Consider the following 18,493-nt stretch of genomic DNA (forward strand, 5'->3'; position numbering starts at 1 on the left):
GACTTTACTTTTGTTCAAAACCACTGCTGATGAAACACAAAACTTTTTTTCAAACACCTCAAGTTCTCCCACCAATAAACATCTATTCAACAGGTGGTAACAGAGAAAGGACCTCTAAAAAGCCCAAGATCAAAAGCTGACAAAAAGAGAGAGCTCAAAGTCTCAAGTCCTAGGCCCAATAATATAATTCATCCATTGAATGTTCAGCCTCTTCTTACAAAACTTATTAGCATAATTGTGTTCAACTGGTGAAAAGAGGATGTCATGCCAAAAACTTCATCATGTCCCTTACCTTTCAAGAAGCAGAACTAATCCCCACTCATAGACAGGGCCTTGTATCCAGCTTGCTCCTGTCTGTAAAGTCTCCCCTGTACAACCTTTTTTTCTTCTTTTATTTTTTCTTCTCTAAAATAGGAAAACCAGATATGGCAACCATTAATCAAGCAAGTAATAAACTTAATGTCAGCTGAGGGAGAAGATAGAAGCTGAGGAGAGGCAGACAAGACACTCCAACATATCTCTTTCTGCAACTGAATGGTATCTCATACAAGATCCTCACCAAGAATGAAAATTGTCATGTTTCAAGTATTTTATTGGTAAAAGAGTTGGTCAGTAGGTCATCAGGCACATAAAATATTAATATTTGCATATATACTGGTGTGCATATTAGTGACATGGAAAAATCTCTCAGTGACCCAAGTAAAGGCTTACCTAGGGCTTTAGAGGTTGGCTGTGTGATTTCAGGGGATGTTAAGGCCTGGGTGGAGTTAAATATGGACAATGAAATAGAACTGACTTCCAGCATCAGACCATCAGTTGAGTGGGACACATCCTTTAGAAAGCCACTAAGTTTTGGTAGTTATTCCACAAGTCTCAACAGAAATCTTTTCCAGTGTCTAATTACCTCCACTCTCAAAAATGTGCAATGTACTCAAGTTGTAGTTTTCCTGGCTTTAACCTCAATTATTTGAGGAGTTTTATATGTATTTCTGATACATCCTCAGCCATTTTACAAGTCTTCAGGTAGTGGGAATCTTCGCTATACCTAGCTTCACTATTCCTTGCTGCTACTTTTTTATTATAGACTCAAGTATGTTCTATCTAGCCTCCTCAGAGGAAAAAAATGCCTTTTTTTTTTTAATTAAAAAAACCCACTCAAACTCCAACACTGTCAGTGATATGAAAATGAATCATTAGATTAAAGATTTTTTTTTCCCTTTGTGTTGCTTGAATGTGTAAAAGTGCTTACAGCAAGAGAGGGATACAAATTTCAGGGGGAGGGAATGAATGCGTGGTTCAGAGAATGGGTATGTGTGGGTATGTGTGTACCAGGGGGTCACCTGGGGGTGTATTTGCCTTGTCTGAGCACATAATATCATAGTACTACGGGCAAACTGTACAAGCCCTGTGTATTCCCCTAAGCAAACTTTGAAAACTTAAACTGCAGTAAATTATGGGTTTCGCAAAAACTGAAAATAATCAGTTAATCGTAACTGAGATTGATTTTATATTTGAACTGAGTGCTCTATCCCAACCCAAATTTTTACTAAAATCAATCACCTGATGTTTCTTAGATTATCTATATTACAGATGCCAGTATGAGAAATTAGCTATTATTATTATCATCTTATAAATATATAAATTAAATCATGAATTGTACATAGCTCTATATATAACATGTCCCTGTGACATTCACTATTTTTCTTGTACAAAATGTCTGTAAAGTGCCTGGCCTGAGACTGCTTTAGCTGGCTAAAAAATAATCAGTTGCAGAAAGCTCAAACTTCTGTCAACTGTATGAAATCAGAAGGCATAAGGCCATGCCCCTCAGTATTTTGATTACATGGATCAGGAAAACAAATTTCAAGAATTAACAGTGCAAATTTTTAATATGCCAAAGCACAGTAATTCTAAATGCTGCTACAAGTTGAAGCAAGGGAAAGGTGTTGCTTTCAGATTTGGAAATGCCTACTACAATCTAACCTCTTTGTCAACACATTTGCAGTTTTGCAACATCCATTTCTAAATGAAATACCTTATGGAGGAAACCAAAAGGCAGAAAACTAAAGAAATAGGGGTCAAATTCCTTCTGTGAGATCTACCTTGTAAAATTATCCAGAATGTAATAATACCATGTTATTGACTTAAGCACAGTTCCCTGTGACATGCTGCAGCTGACCTGTAATTTTTATCCTACATGTTGCCAGCACTATTAAAATGACACTTGTGAATGTAAATTAAGCTCACAAAGGGGACAGATTGTATGATTCTGGTTTCTCTCAGATGCCTGTAGGCTATCACAGGTTCCATATGTGAAGTAATTATGTTCACTGAAGGAAAGAATAAATGCTGTCAAATTGTGTACTGAGAGAGAAAGCAGCTATTATATTGCAGTAGTCACTGGAGCATTGCCTTAGAAAGTGAAAAGATGTATAAGAAAATAATAAAAAAGAAAAACTGGGGCAGAGCTATATTAAATATAACCTTTAAATGAGTATCTGCTTTTGAATATATATTACATAAAGTTAATATTTCACAAATAAAAGCATTTCACCTTTCTAATCATGTTTTCTTTCTAACATCTAGAGGGCATAGGGCAGAATATTTATCAGAGGGGTAAAGGACAGATGGAGCATCTTTCAGCTTTCTGTGTTTCCTCAGGAATAGGAGCCCTCCATGGCCCCAGAGATGCTGTCCCCACTTCCTTCCCCACCACAAACCTCCTCCCGCAGGAGCTGTGCAGTAGTCAGCCTTCCACCCCAACAGGTGGAGGTGTCCCAGCCCTCAGCCCTGCCTTCCCACCCCATCCATCCTTTATGGCCAGGTCCAAAACTACACCTTCTGCAAGCCCTGAGCAAGGGCATTAAGGCTGGGCAAGGGCACTGCTGAAGACACCCTCCCCCGGCTGCACCAGGCTGCAGCAGTGTTGCAGAAGATAAGGCTTCAATCATGGAAGCCAATATAGCTGCTAAAAGGAAAGGGAACACTTCCATCATCTCCACAGCTGCAGTGCAGTCCTGCTCTCCTGTGCCTGGAGGAGGTGAGCCTATATTTAGACCAGCGAGGTCTTCAGTGAACAAGAGGGGAGAGGACACTAAGCTGGGAAAGTGGCACTTTTAAAATCTTTCATTTAGAGGGAGCCAAGGACATCAGAAGCAAGGAAATAAAAGTTCTGAGTCTACGTGCTTGTGTGGGTTTGGATTTTCATCCACAAAAGAAACAAGGAAAGAAAGGAAGTTAGGATGCTTTGGAAACAGCCCTGGAAAACACAAACAGGAAGGCTCATTTTTTGACGAGAGGGTAACTATAGATATAGAGCTCATGAAGGAGCCTACAACACTAAAAACAGAAGGCTAAATGCTTCTGTATGTTTTCATGGTTTACTAGAATAGCATCACTGGGCTTGGCACTCTGGAGCTTCCCACGACGATGGAAAGGGGAGATTTCTGCAGTGTCCCACTAGTGTTAGTTCTGGATCTCTGCAGCCTCAAGCCTAATGGGTTGCAAAAAACAGCCAAGAGCAAACAACTTCCCAACACAGCTGCCCTCCACCCTCTCCAGCCACCTGTGCTGTTGTTACCTGCACACCTGCTGCTAACCTGACTACCTTAATAGCAGCATGTGCTTAGGCCAGGAGAACCAGCTGCTGAGCTGCACTGAGGCAGAGAGCTGGCTGGAGATAGGGCACAACACAGTTATTAGCTACCCAAGCACTGAACCCCTTGTGTGGCCCAGATCACGGTCTGTCTGTGCTCTTCTGATATTCAAAAGCTATTATGCCCAGGAGACCAAACCTTTCAGACTGCTCCAAGATGTGAAGGCAGATCTTGGGGAACCAAGGCACCTGCTGAAGCAGAGGCAATGCCTGGAAACTCTCAAGCCCTCCTCCCTACCCCAAAACCATGACCTGCTGCTGGACAACCTTGTATGGAAGCAGTCATAATAGGTCTATGCAGGGTCCTTTTCCAAGTGGGTGATTTTCCTGACTGGCATCATCAGGTAATTAAGTCACATCCATGGATGTGTCCTGATTCTGGACAAACACAGTTTATAGGCAAAGTGCTGTTCTGCCTTGACCAACACCTCTCCCTGGAGTCCATGGGTAGGGGATCACTACCCACCAAATCCTCATGTTCACATTAGCAGTTACCAGAGATTGTTACTGGAGCTGGTATACCTCATGAAAGCCACAACTTGTAGCAAACCATTCCGTTTGCATAAGATCACCTATGCTTTTGTGAAAATAGAAACCATGACTTATTTTTTGAGGTTTCTTAGGATAAAAAAATCTGACAGTCAGCTTTTGCAATCTCTCCATAGAAGCCATTTTACAAACAACACACTGCATTTAGTACATCATTCAGCACTGCACTGTTTCTGGGCACAGAGGATACATCTCCACTACTGAAGGAAAGGATCCCAAGGCTGCCCTCAGCACTGGCTCCATCAGACACAGCAACACAGCACAGTTCACATCTCTTTACCTAAATTCTCTCTAAATGGTGAAATAGGAGGGTTACACCTGAGTTGCCCGTCAGGAACAGGGCCTGGCACATACTGTCCCTGCTCATCCTCCAGGTGCCCAGGAGCAGGGTAACAGCCTGCTACAGCCCTCCTCTATGTTCACCTTGACTGAAAGGGTTCCCAAATAACTATGGTTTCTCTACACTCGCCACCTCCGTTTCACTCCCTGGCCAGCCACCTCATCCATGCTAACACCCTTCTCAGCAGCACCAGGCCCCGGCAGCAAATTCCCCTCAGGGATCCTCAGCAAAACCAACTAATTGCCTCTTTTTTCAAGGCTGGCTTAGTAATGAAAGGGCTATGAGCACAGCCCAGCACAGTGTCCAGATGCAGACACAAATGCAGAGCAAACTCTTCCATCCCATGCACCTCCCTTACAGCTCACACTGGCTTCTGCAGGCTTCAAAAGCTGCTCTGTAATTGCTATTCCTTTCCACGTATTCACACTTGTGATTAGGTGGCTAAAAGACAAGGGGAAACCTACTGAAGCAGAGCACAGCACTGGCAGAAGGCTGTGGGGACAAGTCCTCCTTCATGCCCCACAGCCATGCCCCCATGGCTGTCACCCCACAGTGTGCAGGGGCACAGAGCCCTCACCTTGCCAGCCCTGTGCTGGCAGCCTGCAGCACATCCCCACATATATCCCCCCAGCCCTGGGGAGACATGCACCCTGTGAGAGAGTCCTTCCCAGGCGAGTTCTCTGAGTAGAGGGTGCCTGTGAGTAAATGAATCATCGCATTGTGCAGACTATTAATACCAATTGGTCATGGCTGGGTGGGCAGTGCGATGGGCAGACAGACAGCCTGCCTGCTTCCAATTAAACACAGTAGCAGTCATACAACATGCTACTGCAACTTCTTTAAAAAAAAAAAAAAATTGAAATCAACTACCATTTCCTAAGCAGCTGAAAACTATTAAACAACTGTTTGCAGGGTAGCTCATGTCATACGTGGGAGGCTGAAATGTAATGTAGAAATGAGAGGGTTTTTCCTAGTTGGCAGCACTGACAGCAACTATAATGTATGACTCTTTCGGATGCAGCGTGGCAGAAGCAGAGTGAGGATCATCCAGTGCTATTCACTAGAGAAATTGTTACACATAAAGAGAAGACAGAATCAAAGATCTCAGGATCATGGCAGAAAGGACAGAGGAAAAGAAGGAAAGATGTGGTTTGCTTTTGCAGTTTTAATAAGGATTTGTAGGGTAATGTTGTGTAAAGGTAATACAGCTGGATCTTCAATAATAATAACTAGAACCAACTCTCCATGTTAAGTGACCTTTAAATATTATTGTCCCTTTCAGTTTACCAAAAAGACATTTACTTCATGAAAGATGTTATTCAACTCTGTTTAAAGATCCAATAGGCTAAAATATGCTAAACTGACATTTAGAATTATCTCATAACACTTTTTTTATGATAACTCATATTCTTCCCATATGACTTGAATGCGAGGGGGTTTTTCTGGGTTTTTTTCAAGTATTTTGAAACCATTTCAAATAATAGGCAGATATTGCCTGAACATCCAGGCTATCTGTAATGATATTAGGACCTTTCTCAATAGCTGAGTAATTACTTCCTTATTACACTCAAGGCAAGTTGAAATCACATGCTCAAGATTTAAACCTACATCGCACAAGCAAAGGAAGCATTTAGAGTGACATTCTAGATACCTAACTGTGTTTTTATAATAATCAGAGCATATGTGGTATACTGCCTTAATAATCTGTGAAATCAAGACAACTGGGAGCACCAGAAAAAAAAATGTGTTGTGTTAAGGGGCGAAAGGCAGTGGAACTCGACTAAAGGTAGACATGGTGATTCTGCCTATAGTGCAATCATTTCCCAGAGCCCGTTTCAGACATGGCCATGCACAAGCAGGGGATTGCTTAGGGCAGCACTGTGTGTTGATGTGCTGGAGCCCCAGTTGCTGCCCCAGGGGATGGGTGTGTAGCCTTTTGCCCTGACACATCACTCCCTTCCCCAGCCCCCAGCAGACACAGCAGCTCAGCACTCCTCCCCTTCCAGCTCGTTGCAGAGGCACACCCCAATTTCCCTACACTGGCAAGACAGCTCTAGCCTCCAGGTCTTCCCTCCCTTGCCAGATACTCTAAGCCCACCTCCAAATGTGTTGGGCATCACAAACCATGCTTGAGAAAACAAGAAACAAACATTTCTTATTCTTTCTTAGTTCTGTCCTCCATAAGAGGGAGAAGTTCAAGTTCTGACACTCTTAAACTGGGCAGAAAGCAGGAGAAGTCACCCAGCAACAGCAAAGGCGCAAGCCATCCTTGATTTTTTTTAATTCTGCATTTTCTTATCCTGCAGCATTTTCCACTCCAGGGGCCTTCCTGCCCCAGGCTACTATGTTATAGCCCAACTACCTCAGCTCCTGGTGAGAGATGGGTCCCTTTCCCTGGGCATCCTTCAGCTCCAAGAGAAGGGAAAATCAGCAGATTGCCAAATGCACCAAGACCGTGGATAAGTAAAGACATGGTAAAGTAATGCATGGTAATAAACACCATCCAGCAATCTGCTTTGGCACTCCTAGTTATGCTATTTCATAATACAAGAAAAAGGAGACTGGTCATTTATGTGACAAAAGACTGTTAAATGATTTAAAGAAACACATACATACACAATCAGCAAAGAATTGAAGTGAAAGATACAAAGAAAATCAAACTCTTATGAGACTTTTAGTATTCCATGATTTTGCCAAAAAATGAAGAAACAAAGATAGAAGGGATAAATTATATAATAAGAGGAATAAGACTAATTTCATAAATAAAATCTGTAATATTTTCTAAAAAAATGTTCTAGATAAAATGCTCATAGGATGTGTTTTGGTTCAAGTGGGCTTTAACCTCATGCACAATATTTTTAATATTATAATTTAAGAGAGACAAACCTAATTTTTACTTTGATATTATAGTTAATTTCAATTGAGCTACCAGCAAAGTATATGCAAAATCTAAGCATCTAAAATGCTGGAGATAATCATAGCATACCTAGCTCCTATAGAGCTCTACTGTGGAAACACATTATTTATCAGTTTTGCATCTTCCAATGAATTTCAAAAAAGCATTATCTCTTTTCTTATTCACCATTTGTTTAGTGAGTTTTGGTAAATTCTAGATCAGATATTATACGTTTGACAACAGGAACTAATTATCTTAGAAATCCACACTGATAAGAAAACTGCACAGTAAATACATTATATCCAGACAACAGCAGAAGGTAAGTTTGTATTTCATTTGCTGTGGATTGCACTAGTTGGTAAATGTTTTCTGGCAAGTGTCCTTCAAATTCCAAAAATAATGCATCCATTTTATGGCATTATCTCATTTTCTATTATATTTGTTTATATCTTCGCAGTGAAACCATAATGTTATTAAGGGTATCATTATAATAGAAAATTGTATTCGCTTTTAAAACCCTGTTCTATTTTATGTGTATATAAATAGGAACATTATGATCATGCATGATTCCCATTTGTCCTTGCTATACTCTTGACACTCCTGTAAATGGAAGCAGAGCACCAAGCCCTTACCCAGGCTTAAAATACTGCCCCTTTGATTAGCTGCACGGAAATTGGTTTTGCTTTTATCATGCAAAATCTGACCCCAATGGTTACGTACTCAAAAAGGTACAAACACTGTGTTTCTCTTTACCTTTTACCACCAAGGTAGGTCTCTCTGCATCTGTATTTGTACAGTGTGGCAACTGCAAACCACCCAACATCTGGCAGAAGACTGGTTTTTGAGGGGTTTTAAGTGGCTAACAGCAGGGAGGTGTCTAATCCCAGGTGCACACTGGGGAAAAGCGTGGCATGCTGTCACTCTCCATCAGGTTCCTGAAGGGATATGTGATACCCCAGGCTCTTTGAGGGTGCAACTTGTGCCATTATTTCCTAAAGTGCAAAGCAACAACCTTCTGTGGGCACTGACATGCCTCTCCAGGAACAGGAGGAGCCAATATTTTCACCTGTAAAGAAACCCAGCCTACAGAACTCTACTTCAGAACACAAGAGGAGCCAGACAGGCTGAAGATGGTGCATGGAGCAAGCCAGGGCTGGGCAAGGGGAGCCAGACGTGGTGCAGTAAGAGGCATTACTGTGGGAGTATCTGCCCACCTAAAACTGGACTGGGCTGCCCTATTCCTGTCAGTAGAGTGCCACGTCCCCTGGCCACATGTGTGCAACACTGTGATGCTCCAACGACACCCTGACAGAGAGATAAGGCACCTAGGCATAACAAAAAAAAAAATCAAAAATCGTAAGCAAGGTGTTGCATTAATGAAAGTAATTAACATTGTGATTGCTTAGAAATCAGACAAGCTCAGATGATTTCATGTCACCTGATGACAAATTAAAAGCGGTGAATTTGAGAGCAATTCTTTATTTTCCCCAGATAAGATGCAATTTAATTTCAGCATCTTGAAATGTTTTACAGAGTGCAGTTGTGTCTCCTCCTTGCTGACACAACACCCTGTAGTTCAGGGAACACTAGGGCATGTGATTACAGGGCAGATCCCAGTCAGATACAACATGTAATTAGGGCTGATGTATGGTGCTAGGCTCTGAGAAAACCCAGAAGAGTCTGGTCTAAAAAGTTCTCTGAATTGGGGTAATTACAATATTAATCACAATCCATTGAACTAAAGTGGAATTAAATACAAATTTTCTGTTTATATAGTAAACACTGAATGACAGTAAGTTAGAAACAGCATTTTGGTCTGGTTTAACTGCCTAACATCTGGAGAACATTATTCAGAGTCATCAGTCATTTGGCCAGTGCCCAATATGGAAGCAGTTTTACCCTCTTTTCTCTAAACATCAGCACAGCCTCATCAAAACACATGTATTTCTCTTTTCTCTTCTCGAAATGTTCCCTTAAGTAGTTTCAAATATTGTAGAATTTAGATGGGATAAGCCACTTGTTTCTGTTTAGAAAGCAAACAAAATTGAATCAAAATAAGAGGGCCATTTTAAACATTTAATTTAAGCAATGATTGTGCTGCTTATGAGAGTTCGTGTAAAGGCAGTTGTTCCAGCTATTTAAACAATATGATTACATGGCATTTCACAGGATAAAAGAGACAGATTACTAGAAAGTTGAAAACTGTGTGCCCTTGTTCTATATAAATATGTACACACAACCTACCACTGGTTACTACCAAATTTATATGAAGTATAATTTGGTCTTTATTACAATTGCTGTGCTTGAAAAGAACCTCTTTACTTATGAAGAATCCTTTTTTTTTTTCCTATAGTAATGAAAAAACACAGTTGTCAGCATAATATCCTGACATTCAGGATGCCAGCCTGTCTCTACTGGAGTCAGATGTGAAAATAAATAGATATTAAACTGTCAGTCAATGAAATTACAAAGTCAAGAGCAGCTCTAGCTGCGATCCTGTGTGTTCTGTTTGATGGACACAGGTGTTTAAGTGTTATGAAATCCAGCAGAGTCTCAGAGTGAATAATGCACCTTCCAGCAGTTCTGCTTTAGCCAAAAGAGCTGCAGTGAGCTCCCCTCTCACCCTGAAGCCCCCAAGCAGTCAGTGTGCCCTAAGAAAGGGAACAGAAAGGCCTTCCAGGTTTATCAGAGCTAAAACCCAAGAAGTCTTACAGCTTGTGTTATGGCATACATTGAGGAATCAAAGCTACACTTCTCTGAAACTGTGAAGGTTAGTCCCACTGGCTTTGCATACAAATCTAAGGCAGATGCCCAAAATCCACATAATTTATTTTTTATTCATAAGGCACTTAAAGTCAATCATCTGTCACTAATAAACATTAACACTATTAAAAATTAATGATCATCCTACAGCATGCCGAGACAGATTCTTCTTTCTGTTTGATGAGTATTGGAGCAAAGTACATTGCTTTCATTTACTGACTCTGAAAGTGTTTATGCTTTGTATAACGCTGCTACTTCAGCTGCTCCTCTGAACATCACTGACCCCCTTCTCTTGGCATGCCAAGAAATGATCAGTCTCGTGAGAGAAAGCTTGAAAGGATGGGTTTAGCTACAAATATGTATCTGCAGAGAAGAAAAATAAACCATAGATTCAAGGTTATCACACAGCACAAGCCTTTGTGATTACAGGGCTTTTTGTCTCCCTTTCCACTCTCTGCTAAACTGTAAGATGTCTGTGATGGGGGACATGTGTTCCCCACTGTACAGGAGAGTCCTGGACTCAGGTACCATACAACAAGTGGACAATGAGATTGGAAATAACAGCTCTGACAAGACTACCTGAGAGTCTCACAAGCTGAAACAAGAAAAGGCTTCCCGAAGAGCAACTAAAAAAGGTAACTTCACCAAAGGTCCACAGAGTGTCGCAGGGCACTTTCTTCTCTTAGTGGGTGGGAGGCAAAGCCCACTGCTAGAGATGAAGGAACAGCTTGCACCTTAACCCTCAAAAGGACATTCTCTCTAAAAGTAAAAATGATCCTAAACCCTTCATCTTTTGTGTTCACATTTTCAAATATAAATCTTGGGGAATACAGTTTCCCCATGCCTTTATGCATTTCTGTCTCGTAGAGGCAGAACTCATAACTCAGCACTGTTTCCTAACACATGCTCATCATGTTTTGTCCTGCTCCTTCTTTTAGCAATTACTTAATTGTGGGAGTGCTGTAAGTATATTATAATCACTTGATACACAGTTGATTCCGTTAAAATGCAGATAAACAAATCTAACTAACCTGGCATTAAAGACCAGTCTAATAGTAGAAGAGAGACAATATGATTATGCACATCAAATCAAAGTTTCTATGAGTTATATCAAACCTCTAAAAACAAGCTAAACTTAAGGTCTCAGTACTAATGCTATAATAGGAACACTTGCCAACACAGAAGACATATTAATCTCCCTCTTGCAATTTACAGTCTAATATTTCAGTGCCAAACCATTTTTCACAGAAAAATGATGACTGTTAAGAAATAGGAAGATCTGTGTAGAATTAAGTGACTGCAATCACCCTGTTTTCTTTCCTTACTAATGTTTCACATGAAATAACTAATGAGGATTTGCAAAGAGGAGCTATCAGAGCAAGAAATGTACTGGCCGGTTGGAAAAGCATGATGCCACAGGACCATACTCCCTCTGCTGAGGATTGAGAAGGGTTCGTATCACACACGTACTACCTTCCTGTCAGCTATTGCCATTACGAATGAAACTTGTGGCCAATAGAAAAATGCTGTCATTCAAAACCTATTCTGCCTTTCGGAGTACAGGAAGTCAAGAAGAAGTGAGAACTCCCTGCAACGTCCTCAGCAAGACCCAAAGAAAACTCTTTCAGACACTGCAGAGCATCAGGGACCAGTTCAGTGCCTCGAACACCATTTTTACATTTGCACATCTCCCATCTTCTGCACAGCCACACAATGATGGGCAGCTCTGTGAGTCATGACTAGGGAACCAAGAGCTGGTCCTGCAGTCACACACACCAATAAGCCCCATAGAACATGTAATTAAACAGTTTTGAACAGAATTAAGTTATACAACCTTCCAAATTTCAGGCTGAAGACTATTCAGAACAATACTTTTTAGTCATGCCATCTTGTCCTGCTGCCTGCTCTCCACTGCCAGTAGATTTCTTCCTAATTTGTCTAATTTTTATCTTAGAATTCATGCACTGACAAGCCAAGTTACACTTATAAAGCTGGAATTATAGTCAAGAAAAAGATGCATTAAAGCATCATTATTCAGACTTAAAAATGCAACAAAACTGTTAACCAGCTTTCCTTATCAGGTGAACGTGTTTATTGCTAAGTTTTTGTGCCACAGTTACGTTCAAACAGACAAATGCTAGCTTAAAATAAAGCATTTATTTTTTTAATCTACCTGTGAGAAATGGAAAAAACACCTTGAAAGTAAGCTGCCTCATATCAAATACTTAACCTAAAAGCTTTACTATTAAAAATATTTTAATTTTAAGAATAATTTTGAGAAAACCTGTCAGCTAAACTACAGTGCCTAATTTTCCCTTCTTCAATATAAACCACAGATTCATTGAATGTTTTTGGTTGGAAAGAATCTTAAAGATCATTTGGTTCCAACCTCCCTGCCGTGGGCAGGGAACTTTCCACTAGACCAGGTTGCTCAGCCTGGCCTTGAACACTTCCAGAGTCAGGGCATATCCACAGCTTCTCTGGGCAACCTGTTCCAGTTTCTCACCACCCTCACAGTATAGACTTTCTTCGTAATATCTGATCTAAACCTAGCCTCTTTCAGTTTAAAGCAATTACCCCTTGTCCTAGCATTACATGCCCATGTAAAATACCTTGCACCGACTTTCTGCAGTGTGTAAGTTTGGAATTTATTTTCATTTCTAATACAAAACCTGATGAGTTTTTACACTGTCCTGTGCAAGCCACATTTCTATAGATTTGTTGCAGTTGGCACGACATAGTCACACCACAGCCAGCAGACATGTGTACATAGGGTGGTTCATGTTCCTGACTGCCCTTCTGGAGCAGCTCCCCAGACCACAGGGGCTGGAAACTGCAGGACTTCATGTGAAGCTGAACTGCATTTCAGGTGGGGCAATGGCAGGCATGGCACTGGCTTTTGAAATACCACCAGCAGAGGAGCTGAATGAGGAGAGGTGTCCATGGGACACAGTCTGAGAGGTTTTCCACAGGCACAGCATCTTCATTTCCCAACCTGCCCTCACTGTAGGGCATCAGCCCCCCAAGCTGGGTCTCTCTGCTGTCTTGTCTGTTGCCCTTTGTTTTCAGGTGAGTCACTCAGGTGTCTCCTTCTTCCCACCTGGAAAGACACAGACCCCTTTGCCTCACTAGACAGAGACGAAGCAATGCTGCCCCCGAGGCCCATCTGGAGACTCATCAGAGGCCACACAGATTATAGAGAGCCAAGGACTTCATGTGGGCCTCTGGCACAAGTGACACAGTGAGAAACCCAGATCATTACAGCAGGAGGGAATATGGGCCATGAGAAAGAGCGACGCTGCAGCACCAGTATTTATAAACACAACTGAGGTCTGCTGTCTCTCTCATATGATTGCTGGACTACAAACTACAGGCCATCTGCCCGCAGTCTATTATCGCAATCTGTGAACAATTAGAGACAGGATATTTCATTTTAGAAAATAGCAAAATTAACAAAAAAGGCACAGAAAAAAAGCCAGAAAACAACCAAAAAACAAGTAACAAAATGGCAGTCAGCCACTGCACAGAGCCCCACTTGCCAACCCTTGAACCCAGCAGCTCCCAGACCCACCACCACCGCATCAGCTGCTTCAGAGGGGATATGACTTCTGCTGCTGCTGCTGAGGCCACGGTGGGCGCCAGCAGCAGCTCTTCTGCAAATACAAGCACCTGACACTGCTCTCTGAGACCTGAGAGCACCGTAACCCTGCCTGTGAAACCAGCTCACCACGTGCAGGAGGCATGAGGGCAGACATAGTACACATGGCACTCTCAAAGGGAAATGTCCTCTTCCCAGCCAGCAGCTGAGCTTGCATCAGAACTGCCAGCCCTTCTTCAGGCTGTCCTGTCTCTGCCTGCACCATCACCATCCTCTAGCCCCCTCTCCCATGTTGGAGCTGCTGCTGGAAGAGGACCCTCTGCACCCCCAGCCAGCTGCGCCCTGCAGGGGCTGCACAGGGCTGCACAAGGCTGCAGCGGGAGGCAGAGTCTCCAGAGACATAGCACCGATGATCTGCTGGGCCCCAGCCAGAGAGGCAGTAGGGAAGGACATACCCTTACCACTGCTGGCCTTTGATCTGCGGTGCTGCTGCAGAGAAAGCTGGGTAGATGGCAGCTGCTCCTTAGGTGGTTGGCTTGCTGTCACTGAGCAGGGACTGGCAACATGATCAGCAGGAGATGGGGTTTGTGAGTGTGGACTGTTTCCTACTTCCAGACCACAGATGTAGTGAGTGAGTATCCCTCTCTTGTAGGAGCCTACTGAATTTCTATGCAAAAAAATTCCTTCTGGAGTGATGCTTTTACCATGAGGCTGGGGAAAGGCTAGATCTTGGGATTTTGCGCTTTCCTCATACTTGCTATCATCACATGGCCATCATCTTGTATCTGAGTTTCTACACCCACATCCCACCCTTTGATGCAGGACAGCTTGGATCCAGACCAAGCAGGCACTCCTCCTTGGTATCCCTGTGATGTCCCTGTTGGTCAGGCAATGGCTGATTTCAGGAGAAGGCTGCCTGGAAGTGCCATGCCCTTCCACTCTCTGATGGTCAGGCCCTACCTGATGGCAGTCCTACACACTTCATGGCCCAAGGAGAACAGGAGGCAACCAACCGCTGCTCAGCACTGAGTAGTGCAAGGGTGAGATGAGAGACTGCCCCTTCTGCCATGGGATAAGCCCAGTTCAGCTGGTGCTGTGCTTCTGGCTGGGGCTGGGGACCTGCACCTGTAGAGCCCTGGCACCGTTGGAGATCTGTTTTCCCCAGGGATCTATGTCATGCACCAGGTAGGAGACTCCAAGGATGTCCCAACAGGCACCGACAGACGGGACAGGGTAGCTGTAGGGAGGCAGCGTGGGATGGCACCACTGGGCTGAGCCAGCACAGTCCAATGGAGAACGCTTAAAGAGCAACAAAAACCACACACATGCAAAAACTCTGCATCAGCCTGCAGTGTAGTCTGAGTAATTACTGGTTTCTTACAACAGGGAAATGGTAAAGAAAGTAAAAATCCAACTGCTTTAAAACAACAGACACTCTCAATTCATTTCTAATTTATGCATTCTTGTCATATGAAAGCCACTTGCTTAAGCTGCTTTTCTATCTATTTGTAGTCTATTCAGACACACAATGCTCAGTGGGGGTCTGTCTCCATGATTCATTGGCTCAGATTTCCTATAGAGTTTACACGATGTCTACTAAGCCCCATACAGTTTTGTATCCATTATAACCAGGGACAAGCAAGCAGGGCTCAGGAGGCTGAGCATCCATCTAAGAATAGCTTCCTGTCTTCCAGCTCTCTTCACAACAAATGAACAATGGTTACATTTTACCGGCTAGCACTGCATGGTGAGGGGAAATTAGAGGAACTTGTCTGAGTTAAATAAGGGAAGAAGCATTTAGAGTGAAGCTCCTTAAATGAGCAGGTCAATAACTAGTTTACTGAGACCAAGGCACATAGCTAATGAGAGAATAAAGAATTATTCTTGTCAAGAGAGAAAAAGATGCTGCCCTGGTTTTGTGCTAAATAATTACATTCATTATGTTTAGGACAGTCTTGAAAGTGGTCTTCTGTACTAGTAAATTCATTAGCAAAGCTAATAGGCAAACTACTATTGGGGCAAATCTAAACAATTGCAATAGGATGGATGGCAAAGATGGGGAAAGGTAGTATGAGAGCTAAGAGCCAAAGTTAGCTTTAACTATAATTGAATTTATCTTCTCATCAACTTTAAGGCCTCCTTCTGGGCTTGAAACAAGGAGAGGAAAAGGTGTTGAAATGAAAGGATATTCACTTGATTCGATTTGTTGCTAGCTTTTCCAGCTTACCAAGCTTTCTAAACTGACCTCTTGACACATGACCACAATTATAAATCCAACAAAAATTAAAACATTAGCTAAATTGGCTCAATGTTTCCAAGTGACAAGAGACCTCAAATGTGTCAGGAAACCATCTCCCCAGCCAAAACACTGTAAAAGTAACCAGGTTTTGAATTTACCAAGAAGTTCATGAAACTTGGCTGGGCAGCAGAAAGGTGGGCTCTTCTTCTTTAATCATGCCCTGCCTACACTGTGATCATAGGAGCTTCATAGGTACAAATGCAGCACTTCAAGGTGAGCCTGGAAAATTATTGGAATCAATTGACTGAGTCTGCAGAGCACAGCAGTAACACATGTAGGACAGAGCAGATCACTGACAGCACTTAAGCAGTGTCTGGCACTGACCACAACTCCAGGCAGGGCCACACAGCCACTCCACCCCACAGGGCTACCTTCACTCACAAACTGAGGCAAAGGGGAATGGGGACAATTCCTGTTATTGAGCTCAGTTCAGGACAGAGCTTTGGCTGAAAAAGCAGAAGGGATTTTTTTTTTTAAATGTTGAAATGGTTTTTAGCATTTTGAAAGTGAGATTCCACAGTGATTTTTTTCTAAAAATAACTTTACACTCTGAAATGAAAATGCATTATGATTGGAAAAAAATACCTACTAAAAATGGGGGGGTATCATCAAATATTTGAGCTTTTTTTCTTTGGATGTAGAATATAAATAACTTTTAGTTAATTTAGTAAAAAACTTCTTAAACCATCTGATTCAGATTTAGCTGGGTTGGGTTCAGTTTTGCCACTTAACTAAAAAGCTGTTATACATCATCTGTGTCTAGCTGTTTTAAATGGACACACAGGGTATTGGCTAAAGGCATCCAAAAAGTAGCTCTTCAGTAATTGGATTTTGGAAAGACAGAAGTAACTGAAATGAAGCACATAGCTGAAAGAAAAGAGAAGAAAAAAAAAATCTTCTTCGCCAAGTGGAAATGGGAATAAATGTTCTTGGCTACTGTTGCAGCCTGAAAAGCCAGAATAAGCCTGAGGCTCCCCAGTAAACCGAGTTTAGAAACCTGCTCAGCTGATCTCTCATCTCTTCTGGCAAGTTGCCTTATCCAGTCAAGTTAGAAATTCGGGATCTAACTTTCAGTGAGAAATTGGAAAGACACATATGTTGTACCTGTGAAGAAAGACATGAAGAGAATTGTCTTTACCTAAACTAAACACTGGGAAAACACTTGCCATCTGTATCATTTCAGTGAGAGGCTGATCCTTTCCCTCTGGCCATCACAGTGCACCTCCCCTGACGACAGGTCTGGACTGCATCGGCTGCAACACCAAAGGAGGTTGAAGAGCCTCCGTCCATCGACAGAAGAAAATCTGTGGTCATCCTTTTATAACCTTCTTGCGTGCAACTACAGCCTTCAAAACCAGAGTGAAAAGGTGCAAAAAAAATTTTGAGATCTCTACATAGTGACAAAGCTTCCTTCTTAAAGAATGTTTAATTAGTCATTTCCATAGGGAAGATGAAAACTAGAAGATAACTATTAAGGGTGTGGGAAAGGTATCAAAGAGGTGTTTTACTGAGGACAGGCCTAAGCATGGGCTGGGGAGAAACTGGCACTTTGTTCTCTTAAAGGTCGAGACCAGACCTGGCTTTCCTCACTAGAATTTTGACAGTTATTAAGTAATACAAACACATTATGCAATCTTTACATTTAGAGACTCTAAAAGTTCAGTTTTGGTCTGAAAAGTGACTATGAAAATGTCACCTTGTTTCTGCACTTATCTGCTCCCTCAAGTGTCTGCTCTCTTGTCAAAATATATCCATTTTACTCACTAATGTTAATGGGAACCCCATATGCCAGGCAGAGAAGATTGGCCTCTTAAGCTTTACCTATTTGCCTGCTAATAAAGCGCACTTTTTATCCCAATAAGCAAGGGAAAGCCAGCACAGGTGCACCACAGTAATATGCATTATACTTTGCCTCATGCTGTGCTACCACCAGTGAAGCTTTATTCTCATTCCAGAACTTGTACATTTGCTGAAGGTTAGTGATGAAGTACAGTTCAGGTCATAAACAACTTAGCTTCATTTTCCACAACTAGACGGAGCAGCAGGCACTTAGGAAAAAAATTATACTAGCTTGTAAGTGGAACAATTTAATATAGAAGTAACTGATGACAAATAAACACAAAATGCCAAGGCAACTTGTACTCTCTTCCTTACATTTCTTTAAAATCAAAGCTAGTAAACTAGAATTTATTTAATCTTACCAAAGAAATCACTTTTGAATGTGAAATACACACTTAAGAAGGGAGAACACTGTGCTTCTTCCTGACAAAAACCTTTTGTACAGACAGTGCACTGAAAAGGTCTAAATACATGCAGCTGTGGCTAAGATTTTCCAGCCACGTGCTGGAAACACTCTGCATTGTCATCCTCAGACAAAGTAATCTGTGTGGTAA

General features: G+C 42.0%; 2 long non-coding RNA genes across 5 annotated transcripts in view; both read right to left on the reverse strand.

Moving 5' to 3' along the window:
* The window catches only part of LOC135418893 (uncharacterized), a 75,721-nt gene extending 59,407 nt beyond the window's left edge, over positions 1 to 16,314 (reverse strand). For all 4 annotated transcript variants that reach the window (XR_010432726.1, XR_010432724.1, XR_010432725.1 and 1 more), the window contains exons 1-2: positions 16,199 to 16,314; positions 293 to 405 (exon numbers count right to left, since the gene is read on the reverse strand). This is a non-coding gene — a long non-coding RNA (uncharacterized LOC135418893). The remainder of the gene's footprint in view (positions 1 to 292; positions 406 to 16,198) is intronic.
* A 930-nt stretch (positions 16,315 to 17,244) lies between these two features.
* LOC135418895 (uncharacterized) overlaps positions 17,245 to 18,493 on the reverse strand; it is a 34,659-nt gene continuing 33,410 nt past the window's right edge. The window contains exon 5 of the long non-coding RNA XR_010432727.1: positions 17,245 to 17,446. This is a non-coding gene — a long non-coding RNA (uncharacterized LOC135418895). The remainder of the gene's footprint in view (positions 17,447 to 18,493) is intronic.

Source organism: Pseudopipra pipra, chromosome 9, assembly GCF_036250125.1.
Source record: "Pseudopipra pipra isolate bDixPip1 chromosome 9, bDixPip1.hap1, whole genome shotgun sequence".
Lineage (NCBI taxonomy): Eukaryota > Metazoa > Chordata > Aves > Passeriformes > Pipridae > Pseudopipra > Pseudopipra pipra.